The following is a 14,568-nucleotide window of genomic DNA, read 5'->3' on the forward strand; positions in this document are numbered from 1 at the left end:
GACCAACTGGAGGGAGCTTTGTTGGACAGGGAAGAGGGTAAACTAGTCCAACTCCCTGCAATGCAGGAATCTCAGCAGCATCCATGGCAGATGGCCATCCAACCTCTGCTTGAAAACCTCCAATGAAGGAGAATCCACAACCTCCCAAGGGAGACTGCTCAACAGTCAAACAGCTCTTACTTTCAGAAAGTTCTCCATTCTTGTAACTTGAATCCATTGGTTTGGGCCTACCCTCCAGAGCAGGAGAAAACAAGCTTCCTCCATCTTCCATGTGACAGCTCTTTAGATATTCAAAGATGGCTATCATATCTCTTCTCAGTCTCCTCTTTGTCAGGCTAAACATACCCAATTCCCTCAACTGTTCCTCATAAGGCTTGGCTTCCAGGCCCTTGCTCATCTTGGTCACCATCCTCTACACACCTTCCAACTTGTCAATATCCTTCTTAAACTGTAGTGCCCAGAATTGGACACAGGACTCCAGGTGTGGTCATTTGTTGTTGTTGTTTAGTCGTTTAGTCGTGTACGACTCTTTGTGACCCTATGGACCACAGCACGCCAGGCACTCCTGTCTTCCACTGCCTCCCGCAGTTTGGTCAAACTCATGCTGGTAGCTTCGAGAACACTGTCCAACCATCTTGTCCTCTGTCGTCCCCTTCTCCTTGTGCCCTCCATCTTTCCCAACATCAGGGTCTTTTCCAGGGAGTCTTCTCTTCTCATGAGGTGGCCAAAGTATTGGAGCCTCAGCTTCAGGATCTGTCCTTCCAGTGAGCACTCAGGGCTGATTTCCTTCAGAATGAATCATAGAATCATAGAATCATAGAATCATAGAATCATAGAATCATAGAATCATAGAATCATAGAATCATAGAATCATAGAATCATAGAATCATAGAATCATAGAGTTGGAAGAGACTATAAGGGCCATCGAGTCCAACCCCCTGCCAAGCAGGAACACCATCAGAGCACTCCTGACATATGGTTGTCAAGCCTCTGCTTAAAGACCTCCAAAAAAGGAGACTCCACCACACTCCTTGGCAGCAAATTCCACTGTCGAACAGCTCTTACTGTCAGGAAGTTCTTCCTAATGTTTAGTTGATTAGTCGTTTAGTTGTGTCCGACTCTTCGTGACCCCATGGAGCAGAGCACGCCAGGCACTCCTGTCTTCCACTGCCTCCCGCAGTTTGGTCAAACTCATGCTGGTAGCTTCGAGAACACTGTCCAACCATCTTGTCCTCCGTTGTCCCCTTCTCCTTGTGCCTTCAATCTTTCCCAACATCAGGGTTTTTTCTAGGGAGTCTTCTCTTCTCATGAGGTGGCCAAAGTATTGGAGCCTCAGCTTCACGATCTGTAGAATGGTATTATTACTTCCCTTGATCCAGATACTATACAGTGGTACTTCAGGTTACATACGCTTCAGGTTACATACGCTTCAGGTTACAACCTCCGTTAACCCAGAAATAGTACCTCGGGTTAAGGACTTTGCTTCAGGATGAGAACAGAAATCGTCCTCTGGCGCTGCAGTGGCAGTAGGAGGTCCCATTAGCTAAAGTGGTGCTTCAGGTTAAGAACAGTTTCAGGTTAAGAACGGACCTCCGGAACGATTTAAATACTTAACCCGAGATACCATTGTATTTCTGTTGATCCTTAACCTCCTAGGCGGAAAGACTAGATTTACATATAACAATAAATACCTCTGACCGAAAGCGGCTTCTACCAGCTCCCTAGTCGATCAGAAGGTTGGCGGTTCAAATCCCTGTGACGGGGTGAGCTCCCGTTGCTATGTCCCAGCTTCTGCCAACCTAGCAGTTTGAAAACACACCAGTGCGAGCAGATAAATAGGCACTGCTGCGGTGGGAAGGTAAATAGTGTTTCCATGCACTCTGACTTCCATCATGGTGTTCAGTTGCACCAGAAGCGGTTTAGTCATGCTGGCCACATGACCCAGAAAGCTGTCTGTGGACAAATGCCGGCTCCCTCAGCCTGAAAAGCAAGATGAGCGCTGCAACACCATAGACGCCTTTGACTGGACTTAACCGTCCAGGGGTCCTTTACCTTTTTTTAAATCAGTTTTCCAGTGATGGCTGCGCTGTGGGCTATGGTGATTAGGCATCTGCACTCAAACTTTGAGTGGAGACTTTTCCTCCATAGGTGCACTCTTGATTTTTCTGAGTGCTTCTCTCTTTGGGGCACATAAAATTTGTGCAGGTGATATTATCCTCCTAATTCTGGTGGGAGATATTGTTTCTGAAAAGGAAATGTTCAGACTTCCTCAATTCTCCTCCTCAAATTTCCCTTTTTAATTTTAAAAAATTTAAATTTAAATTTAAATTTAAAAATCTACTGTTGAGGTGGAGATGATATACGGTACACACTGAGGTTGGCCCCTTGTCTGGTTAACACAGCCATGCATGTGGTGGCCTGCTGTCCTGGCCATGCCTCCGTGCACCACCTTTCATAGAATCATAGAATCATAGAATCATAGAGTTGGAAGAGACCACAAGGGCCATCGAGTCCAACCCCCTGCCAAGCAGGAAACACCATCAGAGCACTCCTGACATATGGTTGTCAAGCCTCTGCTTAAAGACCTCCAAAGAAGGAGACTCCACCACACTCCTTGGCAGCAAATTCCACTGTCGAGCAGCTCTTACTGTCAGGAAGTTCTTCCTAATGTTTAGGTGGAATCTTCTTTCTTGTAGTTTGGATCCATTGCTCCGTGTCCGCTTCTCTGGAGCAGCAGAAAACAACCTTTCTCCCTCCTCTATGTGACATCCTTTTATCTATTTGAACATGGCTATCATATCACCCCTTAACCTCCTCTTCTCTAGGCTAAACATGCCCAGCTCCCTTAGCCGTTCCTCATAAGGCATCGTTTCCAGGCCTTTGACCATTTTGGTTGCCCTCCTCTGGACACATTCCAGTTTGTCAGTGTCCATCTTGAACTGTGGTGCCCAGAACTGGACACAGTACTCCAGGTGAGGTCTGACCAGAGCAGAATACAGTGACACTATTATTTCCCTTGATCTAGATGCTATACTCCTATTGATGCAGCCCAGAATTGCATTGGCTTTTTTAGCTGCCGCGTCACACTGTTTCAAGGCAGCAAGGATTATAAAGGTGTTGTTCTTGGTCAAAGAGGGATGCCATAGTAGGAAAGACAAGTAACCATCTTTTTTTCCTGCACCCCTCTGTAGTCAGACACCTCTCACCTCGTCACCTCTGCCACCAATCTGCCTTCTTTCTTTTCTAATTACTGAACATGGTTATTGCAATGGGAGGGGACAACAGGGATGAGCAAGATGGTGGAGGGAGGGAAATTCTGCAGCAATTTGCATTTAAACCTGGCGTTCAGCATTATATCTCCCTGTTCACCCATTGTCTATAAGCATTTTAGCTCTTCCTTCCTTCTGCCTCATCAGAATGAATTAAGCATTTTCACTCCACCTCCAGCCTAATTAGAGTCATTTGCTATGTTGACACAAAGGTGGTTATATCTGAGAACATCTCAGATTTCCAAATACACAATGGCAATGCTGGAAACCTCTGGTGAAAATGGTAAAGGATCGTTGGTTGAGGGAGTTGACAGTGATATTTTCCTAAGATATCCGTGAGAACTAAGGCAAATTCATAGAGGGTTATGTAATCTGGGGAACCAGGTTCGCGTCTCCGCTCCTCCACATGCAGCTGCTGGGTGACCTTGGGCTAGTCACACATCTCTGAAGTCTCTCAGCCCCACTCACCTCACAGAGTGTTTGTTGTGGGGGAGGAAGGGAAAGGAGAATGTTAGCCGCTTTGAGACTCCTTAAAGGGAGTGAAAGGCGGGATATCAAATCCAAAGTCTTCTTCTTCTTCTCTTCTTATAAAGGATTACTAGCCATGATGGTTGTCCCCTCTCCACGGTCTGAAGCATATAGAATTGTAGAATTGCATAGTTGGAAGGGATCCCAAGGAATCACAGCTAAAGAATCCCTGATAGATGGCCGTCCAACCTCTGCTTAAAAACCTTCAAGGAAGGAGAGTCCACCACCTTCTGAGGGAATCCGTCCCACGGTCAAACAGCTCTTGCCACCAGAAAATTCTTACTAATGTTTAGTTGGAATCTCCTTCCTTGTAATTTGAATCCATTGGTTCATGTCCTACCCTCTGGAGCAGAAGAAAACAAGCTTGCTCCATCTTCCACGTGGTAGCCCTTTAGATATTTGAAGATGGCTATCATGTCACCTCTCCATCTCCTCTTCTCTAAACATATTCAACTCCCTCAACTGTTCCTTGGTTTCCAGCCCCTTAATCATCTTTGTCTGCACACATTCTAGATTCAGAATTACCTGATAAGGTAGGGGATAGAACTATCTCTCTTTTTGCCTAGTTAAGTGGTTTGCAAAAAGAAGAAAACTAGAACTGCAAGGAGAGGGAGAGGGGGAGAGAGAGAGAGAGAGAGAGAGAGAGAGAGAGAGAGAGAGAGAGAGAGAGAGATTACATTTGGCCATCAAAACCTGCTCAAAGCTTTTAAAAAGTGTTTGCAATGGAATCCTGCACTTTTTACCCTTCAAATGGTAGGGTTTTAAAAAACATATTATTTGTTGTCTGGAATAGAGGGGATGTATGAAAGAATACAATAAACTGATCTAGCAATGGTATTCCTTTTTGTGTTATGTCTTATCTATTTGTAATCAATACAGCAAAGTACACATTATGTTAGGTACATAGTTTGGTGGTACCTGCTTTTTTATTTTAAGAAAACCTCTTCTTATTTTTAAAAACTAAAATTGGTTCGTTTGTAGTTTGTATAGCTTGTAGAAGAGTTTAAAGCTTGGAAGCTGGATCTATCAAGTTCTTCTACTACTTCCCATTCTGTCTCATTCACACATTACTAGCATGGCTTAAAAAGAGTAAATGAAGTACACAGGTGCCCCATTGCTACTGAGGGAAAAAACTGTTTCTCCATATTTGTAAGGCTCGTGGCTTTGGATTCTAAGCCGACATGGCTTCTCTGTAACCAGGCCTTTGCCTGTTTAAGCTATCTTCAGTTTCTCCCCCCTTTTTAAAAAGAATATATCTTTATTGATTTAAAATACTATCCTACAAATACATTACAAATAGTTACAAGAGAATTTCACACGAAAATGAAAAAGGAATAACAAGAATAAAAATAAAAAACAAAGAAGAATTAGCATTAAAATAAAAGAATATCAGTTGTATTATCATATCTTGATCAATAAAGTCTTCTAGAGCAAAAACTTCCAATCATTCTCGTTGCACTTTTTCTAATATCTTGATTTTATCGCACAGTTTATTTTATAGCTTTTTCTGCATATTTTTCTAAGGTATTTTTCCAGTTATTTATTATACACAAGTAGCATTCAATTCTGCCAGGAAAGTTTCATTTTTACAGTGTGATCTTATGTACTCCTTTGGATTCTAAGCCTACATGGTTTCTTTGTAACCAGGCCTTTGGCTGTTTAAACTATCTACGGTTTCAATCTCCTCTTTTCTAGGCTAAACATACATGCCCAGCTCTCTCACATGGAAGCTTGTTCTCTCCTGCTCCAGATGCTAGGACCCGAACCGATGAATTTAAGTTACAAGAAAGGAGATTCCAACTCAACATAAGGAAGAGCTTTCTGAAGGTAAGAGTGGTTTGACGGTGGAATAGACTCCAACGAGAGATGGTGGACTCTTCTTCCTTGAAGGTTTCTAAGTAGAGGTTGGATGGCCATCTGTCGTGGATGATCTAGTTGAGATTTCTGCATTGTGGAAGTTGGACTAGATGACTGTCCACAAAAGATTTGAAGGATAAAAGGATTTGAGATTCCTGCATTGCAGTGGGTTGGAGTATCATCACCAACATCATCATTTTACTTGTATGCCGCCTTTCCATAGTTGAAATGATGCTTAAGGCGGCTTACAACAAGACAAGATTTACAAACAAAACAGAAGTCATAAACAATGAATAAAACACATCAAAAAGTACGCAACCAAATGGAAACAATTTCCACGTAAATCATAAGATCTAAAACTAAAGATACAACAATAATATCAATAACAGCAAGAAGCTCGCTCAAACCCCCCATAAACAATACTCCAGGCCCAAGAATTTGTTCAACAGCCTCAGCTTTTGTAGCTGGAGTCAGTCCGCACTCCACTCTCCCAGGCCAGATGGGAAAAGGCTAGCAAGGCAGGGTGCAGGTCTTACAGGGCTCACAGGCAAGATGGTCTCATTAGAAACAACACAGATGGAAATTAAAAACAATTTAAAAGAGGAGCCCTCTCTGCTGAGCAGCAGCCGCAGTCCTCGTGAAGCCTGTCAGGCACCGTCCTAGGCCAGGTGGAAAGAGGCAAGGGCTGGGCCCTTCAGGCCCTCAGCAGGACTAGATGACCCCTGGGTTCCTTCCAACTCTAGTAAAGGTAAAGGTAAAGGGACCCCTGACCATTGAGTCCAGTCGTGAGCGACTCTGGGGTTGCAGCGCTCATCTCACTTTATTGGCTGAGGGAGCCGGCATACAGCTTCTGGGTCATGTGGCCAGCATGACTAAGCCACTTCTGGCGAACCAGAGCAGTGCACGGAAACATTGTTTACCTTTCTGCCAGAGCAGTACCTATTTATCTACTTGCACTTTGACATGCTTTCAAACTGCAGGAGCAGGGACCAAGCAATGGGAGCTCACCCTGTCATGGGGATTCAAACTGCCGACCTTCTGATCAGCAAATCCTAGGCTCTGTGGTTTAACCCACTGCGCCATTCTACCATTCTATAAAAGGGGAATCTCATATTCCTAAAGGACTGAAACAGAGGGTTGTCCACAGTAAAGGAAGACAGATGGTCACCCTATAACATGTGTACTCCCCTCCCCCACAAATCATGTGTATTAATCATTGTGCTAGAAAAAGGAACATCAGATTCAGCCTTGAACAGCTGGACAGGTAACTATGGTATTTCTGAAAAATAGAAATCAGTGAAATGACGGAGCTCACTTTAGAATTCTAAACATACCTTCTGAAGAATCAATGGGACTTTAAAGTGTATTTGAAAGATCCTGGCCACTGAAAGCCACTTTTTAAGAACAATTAAAGGGATTGAATTAAATGTCTGGAAGGAAAGGAATTCGGAATTGAGACTGGATGTGTTTTGCTTGACACCGTTGACCTTAATTCACCTTACTGTCTTGAGGGGTGGGGGAAGGAAATGGCTGCAGCTCAGAAACCAGGCTTAGGACCTGAGCTCTGATTTTTTTCGTATATTTCATTAAATTTTTGCGAGAATTCTCCTGGCTTCAAGCGATGGATTCTGTGCTTGAATATTTCATTGTTGCTTAATGAAATTTGTGCAGGCAAAGAAATTGACTAGCAACTTCTAGCCGAGATAAAATGGAAGCCGGGGAAGCGGGGGAATCTTCCTCTGGTGCAATAGGTTTTGTAGGTTTCTTGAACAACGAAATAAAACCAGCAGCCTGTCTACCACTCCCCAGAGTGCCAAGTGACCCCCTTTCCAGCTCTTGGGGGGTGGGTACCACTCGTCTCTAGCATCTGACCCGGATAGTATAGTCAATTGAAAACCTATTCATCTTTTGAAGCTTGGTAGCTGCTGGACTGCTAGCAGGAGGTATTTATTTATTGGGGGGAGGGATTGAAAGCTGTGTCATTTGGACAAGTCGCCTTCTCAGGAAACAGAATGTTTAGGATTTAAAAAACATGCATTGAAGATAAACCCAACCTTCCGCTACAGGAACATTTGATGCTCATGGAACGCAGAGATTGACAAAGCTAGCAGGTGCTGGGAGGGAATCCCTTGCATGAAGTTGTTAATGCGTCTTAATCCTGACCCTGTGTCACCCCTCCATGCTAATACCGTGGCCTCCTATGGCCAAGCGATTCTGAAACCTACCTCTTTGTTGGCTAGAGGGCAGGTTTTTTTCTCCACGGACTGCATAGCATTAAGAAGACCCCCCAAGCTCATTCCGCATGCAGCCTAGATATTCTTTCACTCACAGAGACACTGCCGGTTATGTCAAAAACGGTTCGTGCTTTGCAGTAGACGATGAAGCCATGAAGTCGGAATTTGTCAGCCTGAGGTCTTCCAGATGTGCTGGCTGGGGCTGATGGGACTTGGAGTCCAAAACACCTGGAGAGCACCAGGTTGGCAAAGGCTGCAACAAGTTTGAGAACGATTGACACCGCTCCCTGTAAGAGTAACCACCGGAGCAAATCCAAGCTTTTGTCTGAATTAGGCAGTTTGGGATGAGAAAGCTTGAAAATTGTTGGTTTTTCCTTTTCCCTTTCCTTTTCTGTTTTGCTACTCTGCAATTTAAAACTGTTGTGATGTGCCTTCCTGTTTCACTAAATAAAAGCAAGCGTACCCCAAGGGCCAATCCTGCACATGTTCCATCCGCCTGGAGCTGTTGTGGATAGCTGAAGCTCGAACATCTGAAATAATGTGAGGTGATAGGAAACAGACTTGGCTGAGAAACCCAGCGCCCTTCTCATATTTTGCTCCTGGTGGTGCTCGCAGTGGTGCTTACTTTGCACCCCTGTAAAAAAGTTGCACAGCCAGTCCTCAGGTCCACTGTTTTTAAAATATCCCAGTGGCAACTCAACAAGCATAAGGCAATGCGGTTACTGAACATCAAACATCTTGGGCCCTGCAATCAGCAGGGGAGGTCCTGTTGGTGCAGCGGCGGAGGAAGACACTCGGGCTCCTGGGGCAGAGCACCCAGAGGTGGGGTGAGCTGCTCATAGGGACTGGGTGCACCGTGGGCCTCTGGGGTCTGTGTGCCTCCTCCCACTCAGCCACCCTAGAGCTGGGGGGGGGAGGCAGCGGGCGAACCGTTTGGGCAGAACGGAGCCTGTGCGTGCCCAAGCCAACCTGTCTCTCCCAGGAGAGACACATGGCTCCGGCGCACTGCAGGCCCCGTGGTGAGTGCCACCTGGCATTTTGTCACCCCCCTTAGTGGTGACACCCAGGGCGACCCGCTCCCACCGCACCCCCTTCCTCCGCACCTAAGTTGGTGGTGCCATCCTTGCCTGGCCTGCGCCAAACCATTACCGGGCTTTCTTGGTGGTGGTTCCCTATTTGTGAAAGGACCTCCTTGGTGAGGTGGGTTTGTTTCTCTTATCATTAACTTTCAGGAGGAACTTGTAAACATTCCTGTTCACCCTGGCATCTGCTGGCTGAAAGATACTGTTCCTGGAAACCTTGAAATGTATTAGCTGCAAGGATATGCGACTGACATGCTCTTCATGTTTCTGGGTTTTAAAATTGCTTTTCAAAATTTTAAATGTGCTTTGCTTTGATTTTAATTGCTGTTTGCCCGCTAGACTCCTTTTTTTCAGGAAGGGCGGGATAGAAATTTAATAAATAAAAAAGTAATAACCGCAAACAGAATAGTTTTCATAATACAGGCCTGGTGCTGATATAGTGTAATTTTCATGGGAATGAAAAATAACATGTTATTTTTGTGCATGTGTTATGCCTTGTGGATTTATTGTATTTGAACATATGTCGAAATTTGCAGTCTATTTACTCTAGGGTAGTTGTGAGGGGGGGGGGAGAGTCTGTAGTTGTGTGTTTGCATTTTATTTGAAGTCAGCCTACAGGAAATAATTATTGCCATAATAATATGTACATGTTATCCTACGTTGCAGTTAATATCCAACATTTGGCAAATGACAACATTCACGCATAAACGTTGACAGTCTGAAACAGAATTTTTGAAGGCCGACAAAACTCGATAACGGATAAGTTATTGAAACATGATTGCCAGCAAGAACACATTTGTGGAATTCATGATTGTCAGAATTCAAATGTCAGTGTCAATATTCCCCAAATTTTGGACATTCGCTATAATTTCAAATTCAGAGGGTAGGGGAAACTAAGCTTGAAATGGGAGAGAGAGAGAGAGAGAGAGAGAGAGAGAGAGAGAGAGAGAGAGTTGGGCAAAAAGTAATAATGTCAAAGCACGTAGTGTTAACTTTTTCTACTAAGTTTTAAAACACTCCACTGCAAACATTGTACAATACAAAGCTACATGCATTTCTCTCCCCCTAACACAATATCATACAATTTTAGCACCTACATAGATTAAATGTCCCAATTCTCTCTCACACCTGCAAACCCACATTTTCCTTCTAAACCTTTATGGGTTAAATTTCCTGGTCACTCCTTGCCTCAAATTCACTTCTCTCTGCTCCTTCAGCAACCCAGAAATCTGAACAAGGGAGTTTTGGTAGACGGGAGGAGGGGTCAAAAGTAAACAGGTGTTTGCTTGCTTTTGCATTTTTTAGTTTCTCCAAATTTATAAATGTAGTCATGGAATGGTTGGGAATCCCTTTAAAAATCCATGTTTTGTTGTCAGTTTTGCCAGCTTTCTGTATTATTTTAATTCAATATTTCCTAAAGACAAAGGGTCAATTATCATGGAAGCTGCTCCTCCTCCTCCTCCTCCTCCTCCTCCTCCTCCTCCTCCTTCTTCTTCTTCTTCTTCTTCTTCTTCTTCTTCTTCTTCTTCTTCTTCTTCTATTGCTTATATTAATTGGACCTATTAATATATCTCACACAGAAGAAGACTCAGAGCAGTGTCTCTCATCGGAGAGTCTCCATTTAGATTATAAATACCACATGAAGAAAAACATTCACATTAAAATTGGAGAATTTGCAAATTAAGATAGGAAAGGTCATAACACACACACACACACACCATCTATTTTTATATTTGTCTGAATGGTGCTTACAAAACACCAGGAATTATTCATGTTGATAGCAGGGCAAGAAATAGGATTCTACAGAAGTGTAACTTTAATTTCTTGGATGACATGTTTTTGAGAGAATATTTCGGAAAATTAATGTATAATTACAGAAGCGTCTATATGTACTATAATCTCATTTTCCTTTTTTAAAAAAATACCAACAATGTATCTCTAGAAGACTTTGATGCCTTTGAGATATTATTTGATTTACCACAATATTCCTATTTTTAAAAGGTGGCTATCTTGCCATTTTGCCTTGTTTTAACAGAAGCTTATTTCAAAACTATACTGCCCTTGACCTCTGCTGAGATCTCCCCTGTCTTGGAACTCGAGAGAGGTGCCAATTTGCGTGTGTTTGTGTTATTGCAGTATTTTGGTATTTAAATCTCCTTCATGTTTTAAAGGAACTTAAGGCAAACCATGACTGCCTCAGCTTACCAGTAACAGAAGGCAGTAACCCTATAGAAGAGCCGAGTTTGCTGGTGATTTTTTTCTTTATTAAAAAACAAAAAACCGCTGTAAAAACCTGGAATAGGAGGTGTGATTGTCAGTAAAAAAAAACCAATAAAGCAAGAAATACACATAGCAATCCCTAGGAAACAGGGAGGGAGAGAAATAATGGCAAGGAGTATCTCTGCTCCCCAAATGGTGAAAAGCAAGGAAGAATATAATCAAGTTTGGGATGCTTAAAAAAAAAAAAAAAGAGCAGTCAAGTAGTTAATTGACTTTGCTTTAATCAGCCCAATGAATATTCATTAGTGTGCTGGTCCTAATCACAGGGGCCATGTTGTCCGCATTTAGCAAGCACACGATCAGAATCATACAATGCCTCAACAGCTTCCCTTCCTGTCTGCACTGACATTAAATTTAGAGGTTTTACGCCTTCACTAGCTCACAGTTAGCACTGATTGGCCCAGCTGCTCTACTCGAAAATGCCATAGCAACCCCTGGCTGGTTGCCTAGCAACTTTTTTTGTGTGTGTGTGCAAAAGCCCAAGCCAGTAATCCATAGGCTCAGCATCGTTGAAAATATGGTTTTGTAGGCGTGGATTTGTGCATGTGTGCTGATTCCGCGGGGAAGAAGGTCAACCTTTTAAGTTACAGTTATATAGAATCCACTCTCGCTTATAGCGTCTCTCCTTAAGAATTGCTCTGATTTTTATAACCTGCCGGTTGCACGGTACCATATTTCTAGCGTGTGGCTCTTATACTATCTGATCCGGGGATCTGGGCTAAGCCAACACAAGGACGGCACAGAAACCACACACACAATGTGGCTGTAACCCCAAGATCTTCATTGGCAGTGACAGGAGCCTTTGCATAAAGCCCATCTAACCCCAACAGAGCAGAATCGTTCACTGGGCCTCTCCCTTTGGCAATGCAGGCTTGAGTTCTTCTGTGTTTCGCTATAATCTGTCCTAAATGAAACAGAGATTGCAAGCTGAATTTTGCAAGCTGTGCAATTTTCTAAAAGCTGGAGGATTGTGCGTATGAAGCTCTGACCAGGTCTTGCCCACTGTCTTTGATCTAGAGAGGCTCTTCCACTAACTGGAACGGCCTTGGGCTCCTCTGAGAGGAAGGGTAGAGTATAAATTCAACAAACAACTGCGAGTCTCACTTCTACCCTCAGAAGGACTACAGTGGTACCTTGATTTTCAAATGCCTTTGTACTCAAACAGCTTGGAACCCACTGCAAACCCAGAAGTAAGTGCTCGGGTTTGCGAACCTTTTTAGGGAAGCTTTTAATGTTTGATGTATCACAGTATTTTAATATTCTTTTGGAAGCTGCCCAGAGTGGCTGGGGAAACCCAGCCAGATGGGTGGGGTATAAATAATAAATTATTATTATTATTATTATTATTATTATTATTATTATTATTAAGAAGCCGAACATGCTCCATTTTGAGTGCTTCGCTTCCATTTTGAGTGCCACACTTCAGATCTGAGTGCCACACTTCCGTTTTGAGAGTTACACTTCCGATATGAGTGCCATACTTCCAATTTGAGTGTTATGCTGAGGTCTGTCTGTTTTTGCTATTTATTTTACATTTTTATTGCTCTTTTTTGTGTGACTGTGTGGAACCCAGTTCAGCTACTGATTGATTGATTGATTGATTGTGTGACTGCAGTACATTGTTTATTGCTTTCATTTTGTGGATCAATGGTCTCGTTAGATAGTAAAATTCATGTTAAATTGCTGTTTTAGGGGTTGTTTTTAAAAGTCTGCAACAGATTAATCCATTTTGCATTACTTTCTATAGGAAAGCACACCTTGGTTTTGGAACGCTTTGGTTTTGGAACAGACTTCCGGAATGAATTAGGTTTGAGAACCAAGGTACCACCGTATTTCCAACATAGCAGAAGAATGCTGTGTGAGAAAAGTGTTCCAAAATCCATAGCAGTCTTTCCATTTGACATGGAGTGCTAGGTCCATAATAAGGGCGAGACTACCTTATCCCTTAAATACCCAATAGATCACTGTGGTCTGCAGGAGTCTCTCACTTGCAATTTTCAAATATCTCAGAAACCTGCTCTGCCCTAGCTCAGACCAGGACTTTTAGTGTGGCTGCCCCTCTTCTGTGGACAGCATTCATGTTGAGATATGACAGGCACCCTCTATCTGCACTTTCCAGAAACAGTTGGTTTTCCACTGGTTCCAGCTGCTTCTTTGATGATTTTTTTTTAATGGCCAGCACTGTCAAAATAATATGCGTACATTCATGGATTCCATAGTCAGGCACAGTAAATTAACTGGGTGCTATCCCTTTTAGTACATCCCAGCATCCATATACCCTACGCACTCAAGCCCAATTCCCATTATTCTTCTCCTTTAAGTGATTATAATGTGGTGATGTTGGAGCATGCAGATCATGCCTGTGAATGCACATCATATGTCTTGCAATCTTTTTCACTATTGTTTCTTGTGCATGAGGAGGAGGATACGCTCATCGTGCACAAGAAATGTTCTACAGATCCTGACTCAGGGCCAGTCCACTAGGTGGGGTGAGGCCTCAGGTGACAAAAGCCCCCAAGGCACCACCACCAATGGTGCCCTGCTTGCCCTGCTGCCTACACCAGCAGCAGAGAAGTGGCACCGGCATTGGCACCAATTTCTGCCAAGATTTTCAGAGATCTTATGGAGCATGCAAGCTCTTGCACGGTTTCAGGTGAGATCGTGCCCCAGTGAGGCATTTGTGAGGACTGAAGATCCCCGCCTTCCCACCGCTCTCCAAAGGGACTCCTCCAGGTCCTTCCACAACCACCTGAGTCTCCTTCATCTTGTCTCCCTTTGCTCAGCCCTCATCATTCCCCTTTGTGTAATGGGAGACCATGGGGGTGGGGGAGCTGGTCACAGCAGGAGGTGAAGCCTCCCTAGATTCTTCAGCAGCCCGCCTCATCTCTGTCTCCTGAACCCACTCCTGCCTCTGTATTGCTCTCCGCCACTGCCTCTTCTTGCTCACTAAATCCTGTTACCTGCTTGGCTTCCAAAACCTCCTCCCCACTCCCTCTTCTCCCTTTGTCCACTCAAAATCAAGTTAGAATACACACCACCTGGCCACCTCTTAATTATTTTAAAGTAAGGAAGAGGAAGAGACAAAAACTGATCACTGTCTGATTTTGGAGGTTTAGTTTGCCTAAGAAATGTATCATCCTAATATGGATTATGGAGGAATAGGAACTTCGATCTGCAATTTGGCAGGCTTAATCCATTCTCCCGTGCCTGCAAATTTCATCTGCTTCTGCCAAAAAATGGAAAAAAGGTTATAGTCATATTTTGTCTCTCTGTGTGAATGGGTGGGTGGGGTGGGAAGTAGCTCTGAATTTAAATCAG

At 43.6% G+C, this 14,568-nt stretch overlaps 1 long non-coding RNA gene across 2 annotated transcripts in view; it reads left to right on the forward strand.

Annotated features, from left to right (window-relative positions):
* LOC308588431 overlaps positions 1-14,568 on the forward strand; it is a 137,984-nt gene that overhangs the window by 61,091 nt on the left and 62,325 nt on the right. For both annotated transcript variants that reach the window (XR_014008754.1, XR_014008755.1), the window contains exon 2: positions 5,493-5,624. This is a non-coding gene — a long non-coding RNA (uncharacterized lncRNA). The remainder of the gene's footprint in view (positions 1-5,492; positions 5,625-14,568) is intronic.

This window comes from Podarcis bocagei (genome assembly GCF_964188305.1).
Source record: "Podarcis bocagei genome assembly, chromosome: 5".
NCBI classification, from domain to species: Eukaryota; Metazoa; Chordata; class Lepidosauria; order Squamata; family Lacertidae; genus Podarcis; species Podarcis bocagei.